The following is a 13,113-nucleotide window of genomic DNA, read 5'->3' as shown; positions in this document are numbered from 1 at the left end:
ATGTTATTACATTGCTGAATATTGAGTAAATACATTAAGGAATTGATTGATACATTGACTATATCAATAATCAAGAAGATTTCTTTATCAATTAAAACATCTTCCAAGTGTTATATTAATTGTCTTAGTCTGTTGAATCTTAAAAATATAGATATAACAATAATTAGTAAGTAGTAACATATTAACTAGGGAAAAATACAATTTAGCTTCCCAAACTACCACTTTTTTTTTCGGATGGCCCCCCCAAACTACCAAAGCTTGCACTCTGGCCCCCCAAACTACCAAAACCTTTGAAAAATGCCCATTTTGGCGAAATATCCCCATAATACCCCTATCACGTGTCATTTGTCAATTAAAAAGAAATTAAAACAAATTCAAAAAAAAAATCAAAAAAAAATTAAAACAATTAAAAAACTTTAAAAAAAAATTAAACTAAAATTTTATTTTTTATTTTAAAAAAATATTGCGATCTACCGGAGGACGTACTGCTTCTTTCCAGCATCATCGTTGGGCACGATGCACGCCTGCAACTCGGCGAGCTTGAGCCCGTCCGAGATCAACGAGTTGATGATTGCGAATTGGAACTCGCCGAGCCGGGCTATAAAATCGGTCATCAAGGCATTGTAAACAGATGGTGACCAGAGGGGTGTCAGGAAGATCCGGTTGCTGTTGGGAAATAACGCCACCCCAAACATCCTTCTTTTTTAAAAAATAAAAAAATAATAAGAAATAAGAAATAAAATTTTAGTTTATTTATTTTTTTTAATTTTTTTAATTGGAAAATAACAGGTGGCAGGGGTATTATGGGGATATTTCGTCAAAATGGGCATTTTTCAATGGTTTTGGTAGTTTAGGAGGCTAAAGTCCAAACCCTGGTAGTTCGGGGGGCTAAATTGTATTTTTTCCTATTAACTAGTAACATATAAGTCTAACATATTATAATTGTTTAAGACTTGATATTTTTCAAACTCTTGTCCAACTCTTCTTCAAATTCATCATTTCTTACGGATGGTATATTTGAAAAAAAATATGGATGGAGTTGAATGAGAATTGGACAAGAAAAGAAAAAAATAACATTTCTCTAATTATTAACTAGTACTAACATATTAATTAATAGCTAGTAACATATTAACTAATAAGTGTTAACAGAAAAATTATACTTAACATTTTAACATTATTATGTTAACATTTTAACTAGTGACATAATAACTTATTAAACCATAAAAATTATACTTATTAATAATTAACTTAATCAATTTTTTGGAATCTTATACATATTAACTTATTTAGAATCTTGGATACTTAATCATAAATATACTTAGTCATAGACTCATAGTTTAAAAATTATGAATTTAGCTATAAATTATACTTAAGTTATTATAATAATAATACTTAAGCTATAAATAATGAATTAAGCTATAAAGATTAATCAAAATTATGTGCTTGTTCGAAGTGTGAACAATGAATGATAAGTATATGATCATGTAATATAAATTCTAATGATATTACATATAATCATATAATTATATGATCTAAATTCTAATGAAAATATTTAATTTGTGCTATAATTAACACATTGGTGATTTTAATCCTAATCATTTATATAATTATTAAAGTCATATCATATGTTTTATGAGATTATCTATAATAAGTATGATCATTATGATTTATGAGTGATAATTATTCTAATTCTTAAGTATCTAATAATAATACTTAAGTCATATGATTATATAATCTAAGTATTATCATATAATTTTATATCACGTGGTCTAATAATTACTAAGTATTTAATGATAATACTTTACTTCATACTATCATATTCATATGATATAGTGATTATATGACCATATGATCAGATAATACAATTACATTATATGAATAATATGATTAAGTATTGATATTATTCACTGTTACTATTCAATATACATATAATAAATTAATTATTGCTACTTAATATATATTGACCGTTATTACTTGTTACTTAATCTATGCTTATATATGCATAATATATTTAATACACACACACACACACACACACACACACACACACACATACATTAATAAATATATACGAGCCGAGCCTTAACAAGCGAGTTGATCCTTATACGAGCAGGTTTACAAACATTAACCGAGTCGACCCAAGTTCATACGAGTATGTATCGTTTAATAAGAGCCTAGTTTCATGTTCACGAACAGGCCCATTTATTAATCGGTTCGAGCACGAGCTGAGTTTAATCGAGCCGATTCCAGTAAACTCCCAAGTAACTTAGCTCGTTTACTCCCGTATTCCTATCTTATCTATGCTACAACTCTAACTTATCTCCTAAGCCTATCATAAGTGTAAATTCAAGTCTATAAATAGAGGACCATAGTGATGTATTTTTTACTAATTTACTATTTCAAGTTGTGAGTCTGATAAGCGTTGAATGTTGCACATTCAAGCTCCTTAACTTGCATATGTTAATTCCTTAGCATTGTTATTTGTTTGATTTTGTGTTGTTTTATTGTTTTTCAGGTTTTAAATAAACATGCAATTAATTCCTTTGATTTTGGGCTTAAAGCACATTTTGAGAAGACCTAGAAGATGTGGTTAAGTTTAATCAAATTAAGGAAATGATTAAATCGAAATTTCTCCAATAAGAGTCAAAATCAGATTGGATTCAAATTTGGATTCTGCACACGTCTCAGTGTTTTGATCATAACTTTCTGCTCAAGTCTTGAATTGCAATGAAATTGGTGGCGTTGGAAAGATAATAAAAAATAAAACAAATATAAAAGATAGGTTTTTCCTAATTTGGACTTTTACTATGCCAAAATAGCCCTGCAATAAAAGACCGCAAATCTAGACGAATTTGGAATCATTTTCCTACTTGTATTAAATTTTCAATCTCTTAATTGGATTAAGAAACTAAGGTCCGATTATTGTTAGATTCCTAAGGCTTTTAGGCCTCTCTTAATCTCTATAAATAAATCCCTAAGCTTCAAGAGAAGGCGTGCTTAGCTTCAGACAGAAAATTCTTCGTGGAGGCTTGACAAGTTGAAGAGGACAAAACATGGTAGGAGGCTATCTCAGCACCATGATAAGCGGCTAAATTCGTAATAGGGTGTTGATTCAGTCCTTTCCAAGTAACAATGGTTTAATTGTATTTTAATTTGAGATTTTCTATATGCATGATGGTTGCATAACTGTGAGAATTGATCTTAATGTTTATATTCAATCATTATAAATTTCTTATCTTGTCTTAGAAAGTCTTTTATATCGATTGAACTCAATCCTTCATATTTTCTGTGATTATGTGAATGATTATTATACAACGGTTTTAATTGATATATGATCAAGAGGGTTAGATAGGTCATGCCTAGGGAAGACGGATTGTACTACACCCTAGTTTAGTGTAATTTAGGTAGACAGTTCGAACCAATCGAAGATGGGTTATACTTTTTCATTGATTGTGTGTATCTTATTAAAGACATAGTTAATCCATATCTAGGAAAAACAGGTCGTACCGCATCTTAGTGGTTAGGTGGACAGTTCGTGCCAACTGGAAATGGATTATACTTATTCTTTAAAGGTAATTTCTTAACTACTCGAGTGAGACGAGCTCTATATCATGCATAGTATGAATTTCTCTTGTTAATTTATGATTGACCATTGTTATGCGGTGAGTGGTGAAATCAATCCCCTATTCTTTCTCTCATCACTACTCTCTTTACATTTATGTCTTTTACTTTTATGTATTTATTTTTAAAAAACAAATATCAAATCAAACATCTTTTAAATTAAGTTATATTTAATTTCGAAAAGCTTGATAACAACATTTATGTTGTCATTGAGGTTCGACACCCTCAATATAGCACTATCCTACAAGGATTCGTACTATTGTGAGTGGTAATTTTATTATTGATATATTTTAGAAAACAAAAGACTACATCAATTTTTGGTGTCGTTGCCAGAGACTGCAAACTGTTATGTTATTAAGTTTTAAAGATTGAATTTAACTTGATTCTTTTTTGTTTTTATTTTATTTCTAATTTTGGTTTCTTTACTTTTATATATATTTATTTTTTTCTTTTGTTATTTTATTTTATTTTTGTCAATTTATTTCATGTGGGGAGGCATCCCAACACCCTATGGATCATGTTCATATTGCTATAATCATTATCACTATGTTAGAGATTATCCTACTGCCGGACAATTTTCTAATTATTCTTATAAGCATATAAACACACTGTTCTCTAGACCGATGAATGACCCTTACTCTGATTCCTATAACCCGGCATGGAGCAACCAGTCTAATATCTCGTGGCAAGCTCAAGCTCCTGAAAATTATGCTCCACAATTTCATGAACTGTACCATCAGGCATATCCTCAATTCAATGATTGATCATATTCCCCTCAATATCAAGGAACTCTACAGCAGTAGTCTCAGGCTGAACCACCTCCTCCGATGAGTTTTGACTTTCAAGATCAGATGTTGAAACTAATGAGCAAGATAGATCAAACACTGACCTCTCTGGGTTAGACAATGAACTCTCACTCTAAATCCATTGCCAAGATAGAAGCTCACGAAGAGGAGCCATCACCTATCTACTGGCCTCTACAACAACAATCTCAACAAGAACATATACTCCTCAATTCTTCGCTGAGATAGATGCTAGGATAGAAGCTCACGTTGTACAAATCTTTAACTACCTCAATAGAGGAGAAGAAGAGCTTCAAAGTCAACCGGTGGCCAATCTTGACGAACACTACATGGTGGATGAGAGTACTTCTTATCATGAGCAAGCCATCACCACATTTAAGAATGGAGAAGTGGTTGAAACGCACGTGGAAAATAGGAAGGAGGAGCAAATTGAGGCCCCAAAAGCTTTACATCGGGAAAAAGGCGAGGAAGTGAGCACTGAGGCTCCTTCATCATCCACTCTTATTGGTAGCACGCCAAGCGGCTACGTGGATTTTAAATTTATAAGTTTACCACTCGCAATAGTACGTATCGATTGTACTATAGTAAGGGTGATCGAACCACAGAGATTATTGGATGTTTTGCGTAATGGAATATCTAAAGAGCGTATCTAACTTAATTTATCAACAAAAGTAAAAACAAAAGTTGTAGAATTAAAGCTACAACGACAAGGTGAAAGAAATGAAAACGGAAATGAAATTGACTTAAAAGAAAACTTAGAGTGTTGATCCTATCCAATCCTCAACCTATGCAATGCTTAAAGTCTATATGGATCTTCTTAACATGCTTGATATGAGCGCGTAATGGGCGTCAACCATTACGACGACATCGACGTGAAAACACTCTAGTTAAGACGGAATCATAAAGCACCTAGGTTTACATTAATCAACTCCACGTAAAGACTAAACTATAATTGAAAAGACATTTACTCTACCTAAGGTGTGGAGTGACTAATGTTCCCTAGCTTACTACTCTATAACACATCCTAATGAGTATACACAATACATGAAAACCCTAACTAGGCCACAATGACAAAATATCTAGTTTCACACCAAATCATTCCACATAAAGTTGAACTACAATTGAAAGACAATTAGACTACCAAAGGGGTGAAATGATTGGTGTTCCCTAGCATACCCTATAAGGTGACTCTAATGAGAAATCATACATCATGTCAAATAGCACCATTGAAAAAGACATCATTCTTGTTTCCAAGAATGTTGATTTTACTCAAGACTTCAAGAAAAACTCATAGACAAGTTAAACTCTTTTTCATGAATAAATTTGATTGGAATCTTGATACCAAAACCTTTTAGCATGGGTTTTGATATCCTCTAGCCCTTAGCAATCATCAAACATCTAAAGAGAACCCTAAAAACCTCAAGAACACTTCATGGTTTTTGGATTGGATTTGGATCAAACCCTAAGACTAAATTAGCTAGACATGAATTTAAACTAATCTAAGCATGGAAATGAATGAAAACAGTAAAGGAACAAAGGAGAAATGAATTGAAATCAACTATATTAAACTTAAAGAAATTCGGATTACAAAAGAGGAAGAAAATGAAGAACAAGCTAAGCTAGAACTTGAAATTAAGGAAAGGAAATTGTTCTATGGAATTAAGCCTAGAAAACATGCATCAAAGTAAACTAAAACATGAAGAATTAAAGTGATACACCTGAGAAAATCCGAACAAACCCCAAAAGATGCATGTTCTAACCTAAAACCCTAATCTCATATTTATAGAGAATTGGATTTACAAAAGAACATCAAGAGCTAATCCTAGCCACACAAACAGAGCTGGTCGGCGTCCATTTCTGTCCACAAAATCCAACTTATGATTTGAATTGCATAAAGAATGCAAAGATCTGAAAATATCTGATTTTCTGGAAGTCGGCGAATTCGATCGATCGAAAATATGTCGATCGATCGAATTATTGCTGTACAAATAATCGATCGATCGAAATGCCTTGGACGATTCTTCATCTTCTCAGGATCTGCCTCGAGCTCTGGAAGTGACCAAAATGCCCTTGATGTATTTCCAGGTCTAATTCAAGAGTTTTGAATTAGATTTCAACTAAGACCTGAAAATAAGATAAAACACAAAAACTACAACAAAACGTTATATATACAATACGAACTAGGTCTAACAAATGCAAATTAAGGGGTCTTGAATCGAATAATTCAAGACTTATCACTTATTCTCAAGATGCCATATGAACCCCGAGCCCCTATTCCAGGTAATCTAAAATTTTATTTTTAGAGGTAGAGAACACTCTCACAGTCATTATTGCTTATGACTTAACAAGAGGTGAGGAGTGTAGTTTGTTAGGGCTGTTAGAAGAGCAAAAAGAGACCATCAAGGTAGAACACTTCTTTGAGTATTCTCCTCATTTTACTCCAGTTCATAATTCCCTTCCGGATGAGAAATTGTTTGAGAATACTCAGAGGGATATACCTCAATATGCGAACATTTGGAATTACCTTTCTTTAGGTAAAATTTATTCTCTTTGATCCAAGAGAAGAAAAGATTGGTGCTTCAAATTTAAACTTAAGAGTCAGAGAGCATTGAGCGCATCAAGGATGTGGATTCCGTTGGCTTGGCGAATCCTACATACTTTGACTAAATGAGTCAGCTTCATAGGTTTGAGCACAGGCCATGTGCGCTTGAGTCCTCCATCAGGCCAGGGTACATGATCTCCTTCCAAGTTTATCTTCTTCATTGTTGTTTCATTCTTGGTTTATATTTTTACAACAGTGTGTTGCACTTGACTAGAATTTGGTTGGAGTACTACACTCTTTTTTAGGATATGTGTTTTTGCAATCAAGTTTTGGGGTATGATGTAACGCCCCGAATTTGAACCAGCAAATTCGTAAGCAGAAACCTCCGGTTCCCACGTGACGTTACTACATCAGAGATAACCCTCGCAGCGGAATATATTTTTGTTCTTCTAAAGACTTAGGAATCGATAGCATAACACATTAGAGCTGACTGAAATACCTCGATACGTTTATAAAAAGTTACTTAGGTTTATCTTTACACGCCATTTACACACTAGGTGCATTAAAATAAGTGCCACAAACGGCACATATAAAAAAATATACCAAACAAAACATCGTCATAATTATTACAGGCCTTGAAATAAAACACATATAAATATGCCTAGCAATTTCTAAGCTAGCACATATAGCTACAGCAATAGTTTCAAAAACCATTAAAACAGGCATATGAGTCCATGCCTTCGTCTTCCAGATCTGCATCAGCAACTATGTAAATATGACGTCATCATATTTACATAGACAAACAAGTGAGTCATCTATTTTCATATCTAAGTCACCATCAGATCAATAACAGTTCATAAATAGTATAAATGCAAGAGTTGTATGAATATACATCGTAGTAACCATTTAGTTTGTATTTTATGATCATCTTTCTTCAGACCCCTCGTTCTAGGTTATCAAAACCCGTTCACGTCCGTTGCCTCCCACTTAATGTCTTACCTGTTTTTACTGGAATCCTACCGGTCCCAGCATTAGTTATATATTAGAACTTCGGACTCGCACTTTTTAGGGTTCACTGATGAGCTTTACCTCCCCTTTGCTACTACATCAGCTTTGGTTTTTTAACCCCCCAAGTCAACTGATGTACTGGCTATCTTATCAGCCGTTATATTTTATTCGACACAACATGCTATGCATAAACAACCACATGCAATAAGCACTCAACACACAGTCCTAATGAAACATAGAATCATTCCTCAGTAAGTACATCCATACTTACCCTCCTTCGTGTAATTTCTTAGCTCCTTTTCTGTCATAAATAAATATATATATACAAAGAAGACATTATATTCATCAGTCCTTTTTCAAATATTAAAACTGTTTATTTTTACATCCATTCATTCATCGTTTTTAGTCCTTAATATTAAAAGGTGATTACTTAAAGGAATAGGGAAATTAGAGGCATAGTCACTTTGTAGGAATACAATAAATTATAAAATAAATACGGGGGATTAAACCACTCCGTAGTAACGCAATAAATGATAAAATGAATACGGGGGATTTGAACCACTCCGTAGTAACGCAATAAATGATAAAATAAATACGGGGGATTTAAACCACTCCGTAGTAAGGCAATAACCAAGTGAATAAATACGGGGGTTCTTAAACCAACGCCGTAGTAACGAAATAAATAAACAAGTAATAAAATCGAATAATAAGAAGGAAGTGTCAAGATTTACTTACCAATTTGATTTGGACAGAAAAATGACTTCAAGAACACCAAAGTGGTGGTGTGGTAGATGGAGAGAAAAGGGAGAGAAAACCAAAGCACAAAGCTTTCAAGAGAGTTGTCTAGGATTTGTGTGGAAAACAAGGAGCCTTGCATGCTTATTTATAGGAGAATGAATGGTTAGGATCAAGTAGATAGGTTTTGATCCAATGGATGAGAATTGGTGCATCCAATGCAAGTGAGTTTCATCATCACTAAGGTAGTGCATTTGCATTATCATTAAAGAAAATGAAATTTAAGCCAACCCTTTCTCTCTCATTCATGATGGCTTGGCCACTAGGGAGATAGTGCACAAATTAGGAGAAGTGGGTGATGAGTTGACAATCAAAGGAAGTATTAAGTAATGCTATATGAATTTTCGTCCAAATAGAGACCAGCTTACTCTAGGCAATGTTTTGATGGTCAAAACTACTCCGATCGCTGTGAAATTTTGAGGGTAGATACATGACGTCAAGACGAACACTTTCTCTTTTTGGTTCAACTCAATCCGAGTTCGTTATGACTTAGTTTTGGTCAATCAAAGTTTCTGGTTTACTTTGACAAGTTAAAACAAGATATTGTTTAGACTACTTTCATTTTATGGTTACTCTAGATTCTATCCTAGACATCTATTTATTCTTTCATCATGAGAGGGGGAGGGAATAAAAGTAGTGGAATGTTGCACTAAGTGTTGAATCATTATATCCTCTACTAACATATTTACTCATCTAACACACATTAATTAATGGCATTCTTTAAGGTATAAAAATAGGTCTTTCACATGTTGAGTTGGGTGATGACTCATGTAATCATCATGATCATAGGAAGATAACATGTGATAGATGTGTTGGGTTTGTGGATAGCAATTGGAATGGGTTGGGTTAAGTCCAAAGATGGCCCATTAATGAATAATGTGAATTTCCGTCCAGAACAGGGGTCGTATTTTTGACGGATGTTTTCATGGCCTTAACGATGTCTAAACATCATGAAATTTGGAGGGGAGCTAGAGGACTTCAAGACGAGCGTTTATAATTTTGAATCGACCAAAACGGAGTTTGTTTGACCTTGTTTCCGTTATTCCAAAGTTTAAGGTCTGTTTTGAGTTTTTTTATCAAATTGCAACTATAAACGTTTCTAAAAACAGAGATACATTATTTATTTTCATAAATAATCATAGTTATCCTTTTGCCTTATTAAAAGTGTTTTAAAATTAATTTAAACCATTTATAATTTATGTCTTAAAATCTGGGGCGCTACATTCTTCCCCTCTTAATGGAATTTCGTCCCCGAAATTCGTAAACTATGCTTCGCATAAAGTTTACCTAATGGAAGTTTTAGATCTCAAATTCTTAAGTCTAGCGTCACAGATTTTTATGTGAAGCATCTAATTATTAGACATGAAAAATAACCAAGTATATCGCACCGTGTGATAATTATCAAATATAATATTTTAAGCTCATTATAACAAGAAGTATAATAGATCAAACAAATGTGTAGCTTGAAGAAGGAAAAATATTCATTTCTCATTATAGGAAAATTTCTTGTACAACATTTCTCTTTTGTGATGATGTTTTCTGATAATCATGGTGGAAAGCTTGCCAAATGAGAACATGGAAGCCTCGAAGGTGAGGAAGGTGGGGAAGGTGAAGAAAGCAAAGAAGTCAAGGCAAGCAATCAGGAAAGGATATGAGCGCGGTACTCATATCGTAGTGCTCTCTCTCTTCTGTCATAGATCGCCATCACCGGATTGAGAGTAGATGCCAGAAAATTTTATGGTGATGCGAAGGAAGAGAAAGATACTTCATCTCAGAAGCATGATCAAGGATAATCTTGCTTCTGGATGACATGATCAAGAATAATCTTGCTTCTGTGTTTATGAATCTGTTTGTGATGCTGCATTTTTCTAACTATAGGTTTGGAAATTTGGTTATCGAACTACATCTTCTTTCGTAGGAGGCGATGATAAGTTCAGACTAGAAGGAAAATTTGGCTCTCAAAGTGTGAAGGGTTGAGAGCTCAAGGGTGTGCTTTGCAAGAGAGAAGACGAGTGAATTTATAGAGGAGATTTGAGAGGGAACGGTGCAAGTGGTGCCGACAGTGGATCGTAATATCTCCATCCCTTTCTCGGAATGCTCATCCAGCTCTATCTCGAGATGCTCTTCCAGCTCTGCAAGGTGCGAAAGGTGCGGCGAGAAATCCGGAAAAGTCATTGGGTGAATTCGGAATTCGAGAAGGTGAAAAGGGTGAAAGCCGAAAGGAAAGAGGGTTCGCGATTCGAGAGTTGTCCACTAGTGGTAGTGGCAGCTGCGCTCCGAATGACGTTGATTAGACTGCGTCTCATTCACTGATTAAGTTCTCTTTTCTTCCTTCAGATCTTTCGAATAACCGCTTCATTTCTTTCTTTTCTCCATCAGATCCTTTGAGGAGTATCATCATTTTCTTAGTTTTCCAAAAAAATGGCTTCTTCATCCTCTCAAAATAATTTTGATCTAAATACTGCGCCTGTAGTACCAGAAATTTGGCGTCCATTGTTCTTGTCTCAGAGAGGTCCTCTTCTGACTAATGACTCTGTGATGCTGAGTGATGCAGTAGCTGCATCCGTAGCTCAAGGCATCATGACTCCCCGAGATGAAAAGTTGTTGGCGGATAGGACTGATGCTCAAGCCATCAATGACTCTTTGGCTTTCAGTATTCAGGGCGCTTCCTCTGTTGCAAATATGGCTCGGCGTTTGCAAGTTCGAGGAAATGAAATTCAAGCACTGAAAGCTCAAATTTCGACTTTGCAGCGAATGTATATGGACTTTAGGCGAAGGAATCGGGTTCTACAGCAAGAGAATAAAAAGCTGAAGAAGGTGGTAGATTCGTATGAGAAAGACTTGGGAAAGAGGTATGCTGACTTGGAGCAGAACACCAATCGCCTCCGAGAACAACATAGGGATCTCTTGCTCGCAGTCCAAAACCTTAGGGTTTTCCGCCCAGAGGCTTAGCCAGGTATTCTATTTGATCTAGAAATTTTTATTTACAAAAATAATAACTAACTGCAGTATTATGAAATACCCGCAGCTATAAGCATACCGAATTCTCCGGGAATGGTGCGGATGAGGTCCTATTTGCGAGTCTATTGTTTTCTTTGAATTAAAAGCAGTCAATCTTGTAAGGAAATACTATCTTCACTTGGGTGTTTGGTTTTTATATAGTACTATGATCTATTTATGGGCTCGACATACTGACTATAGTATGTATTCACCGCTACTACTCACAAACTATTTTAAACACAATTACTACTGTAAGAGTTATTTAATTAAAAATTCTACTTCATAAATCACGAAAGTACTAAACGTACCTACTTCAAGGTGGCTCATGAGAATAGGTACGGGTATTTGTTCTTTATCTCTTCTTCTAACTCCCAAGAAGCTTCTTCTACTTCATGGTTCTGCCATAGCACTTTTACCAAAGGTATTGTCTTTGTCCTCAATTGTTGCACCTTCTGATCCAAGATCTGCACTGGCTTCTCTTCATATTTCAAATCCGCTTGAACTTGTAAGGGTTCAAAGTCTATCACGTGTAAGGGGTCGTGCACGTATTTTCGTAGTGTGGAAACGTGAAATACGTCATGTACACCGGCTAGGCTAGAGGGTAATTCAACTCTATAGGCGACCGGACCTACGATCTCTGTCACTAAAAAGGGACCAACATACCTCGGACTTAGCTTTCCCTTCTTTCCAAACCGCATGACTCCTTTCATCGGTGATACCTTCAGGAAAACTTGGTCACCAACTTCGAATTCTAGCTTGCGTCGTCGTGTATCAGCATAACTCTTTTGGCGACTTTGCGCGGCCAGCATCCGCTTTCGAATTAGGGTAATTTTGTCTTTAGTATCCTGGATCATCTCGGGTCCTACTAGCTGTCTTTCCCCAACTTCATCCCAATATAGTGGTGATCTGCATTTCCGTCCATAGAGCGCTTCGTATGGAGCCATTCCAATAGTTGCCTGAAAACTATTGTTATAAGCAAACTCAACTAACGGTAAATATTGAATCCACTTACCTTTAAAATCCATCACGCAAAGTCTCAACATATCTTCCAAAATTTGAATAGTTCTTTCCGATTGGCCATCGGTTTGAGGATGGTATGCCGTGCTAAGAGTTAGCTTTGTCCCCATTGCATCTTGCAAACATTGCCAAAAACGAGAGGTGAATCGTGCATCACGGTCAGATACAATAGAAGCAGGTATTCCATGTAGTCTGACAATCTCTCTTATATATAATTCTGCTAGCTTGGGAACAGAGTCGGTAAATTTGATAGGGATGAAATGAGCACTTTTTGTAAGTCTGTCAATAACAACCCAAATAGCATCATGCCCATTGAGTGTTTTTGGC

General features: G+C 35.0%; 1 long non-coding RNA gene across 1 annotated transcript; it reads right to left on the bottom strand.

Moving 5' to 3' along the window:
* Nucleotides 1-7,453: 7,453 nt before the first annotated feature.
* LOC133861830 (uncharacterized) lies at nucleotides 7,454-9,407 on the bottom strand. Its single transcript, XR_009899081.1, has 2 exons — nucleotides 8,710-9,407; nucleotides 7,454-7,731 (listed from the first exon to the last, which is right to left on the bottom strand). It is a non-coding gene; the product is annotated as an uncharacterized LOC133861830 (long non-coding RNA).
* Nucleotides 9,408-13,113: the final 3,706 nt, after the last annotated feature.

Source organism: Alnus glutinosa, chromosome 2, assembly GCF_958979055.1.
Source record: "Alnus glutinosa chromosome 2, dhAlnGlut1.1, whole genome shotgun sequence".
Taxonomy (NCBI): domain Eukaryota; kingdom Viridiplantae; phylum Streptophyta; class Magnoliopsida; order Fagales; family Betulaceae; genus Alnus; species Alnus glutinosa.
Note: the sequence above shows the minus strand (reverse complement) of the source record. Positions and strands in the feature narration are given on the sequence as shown.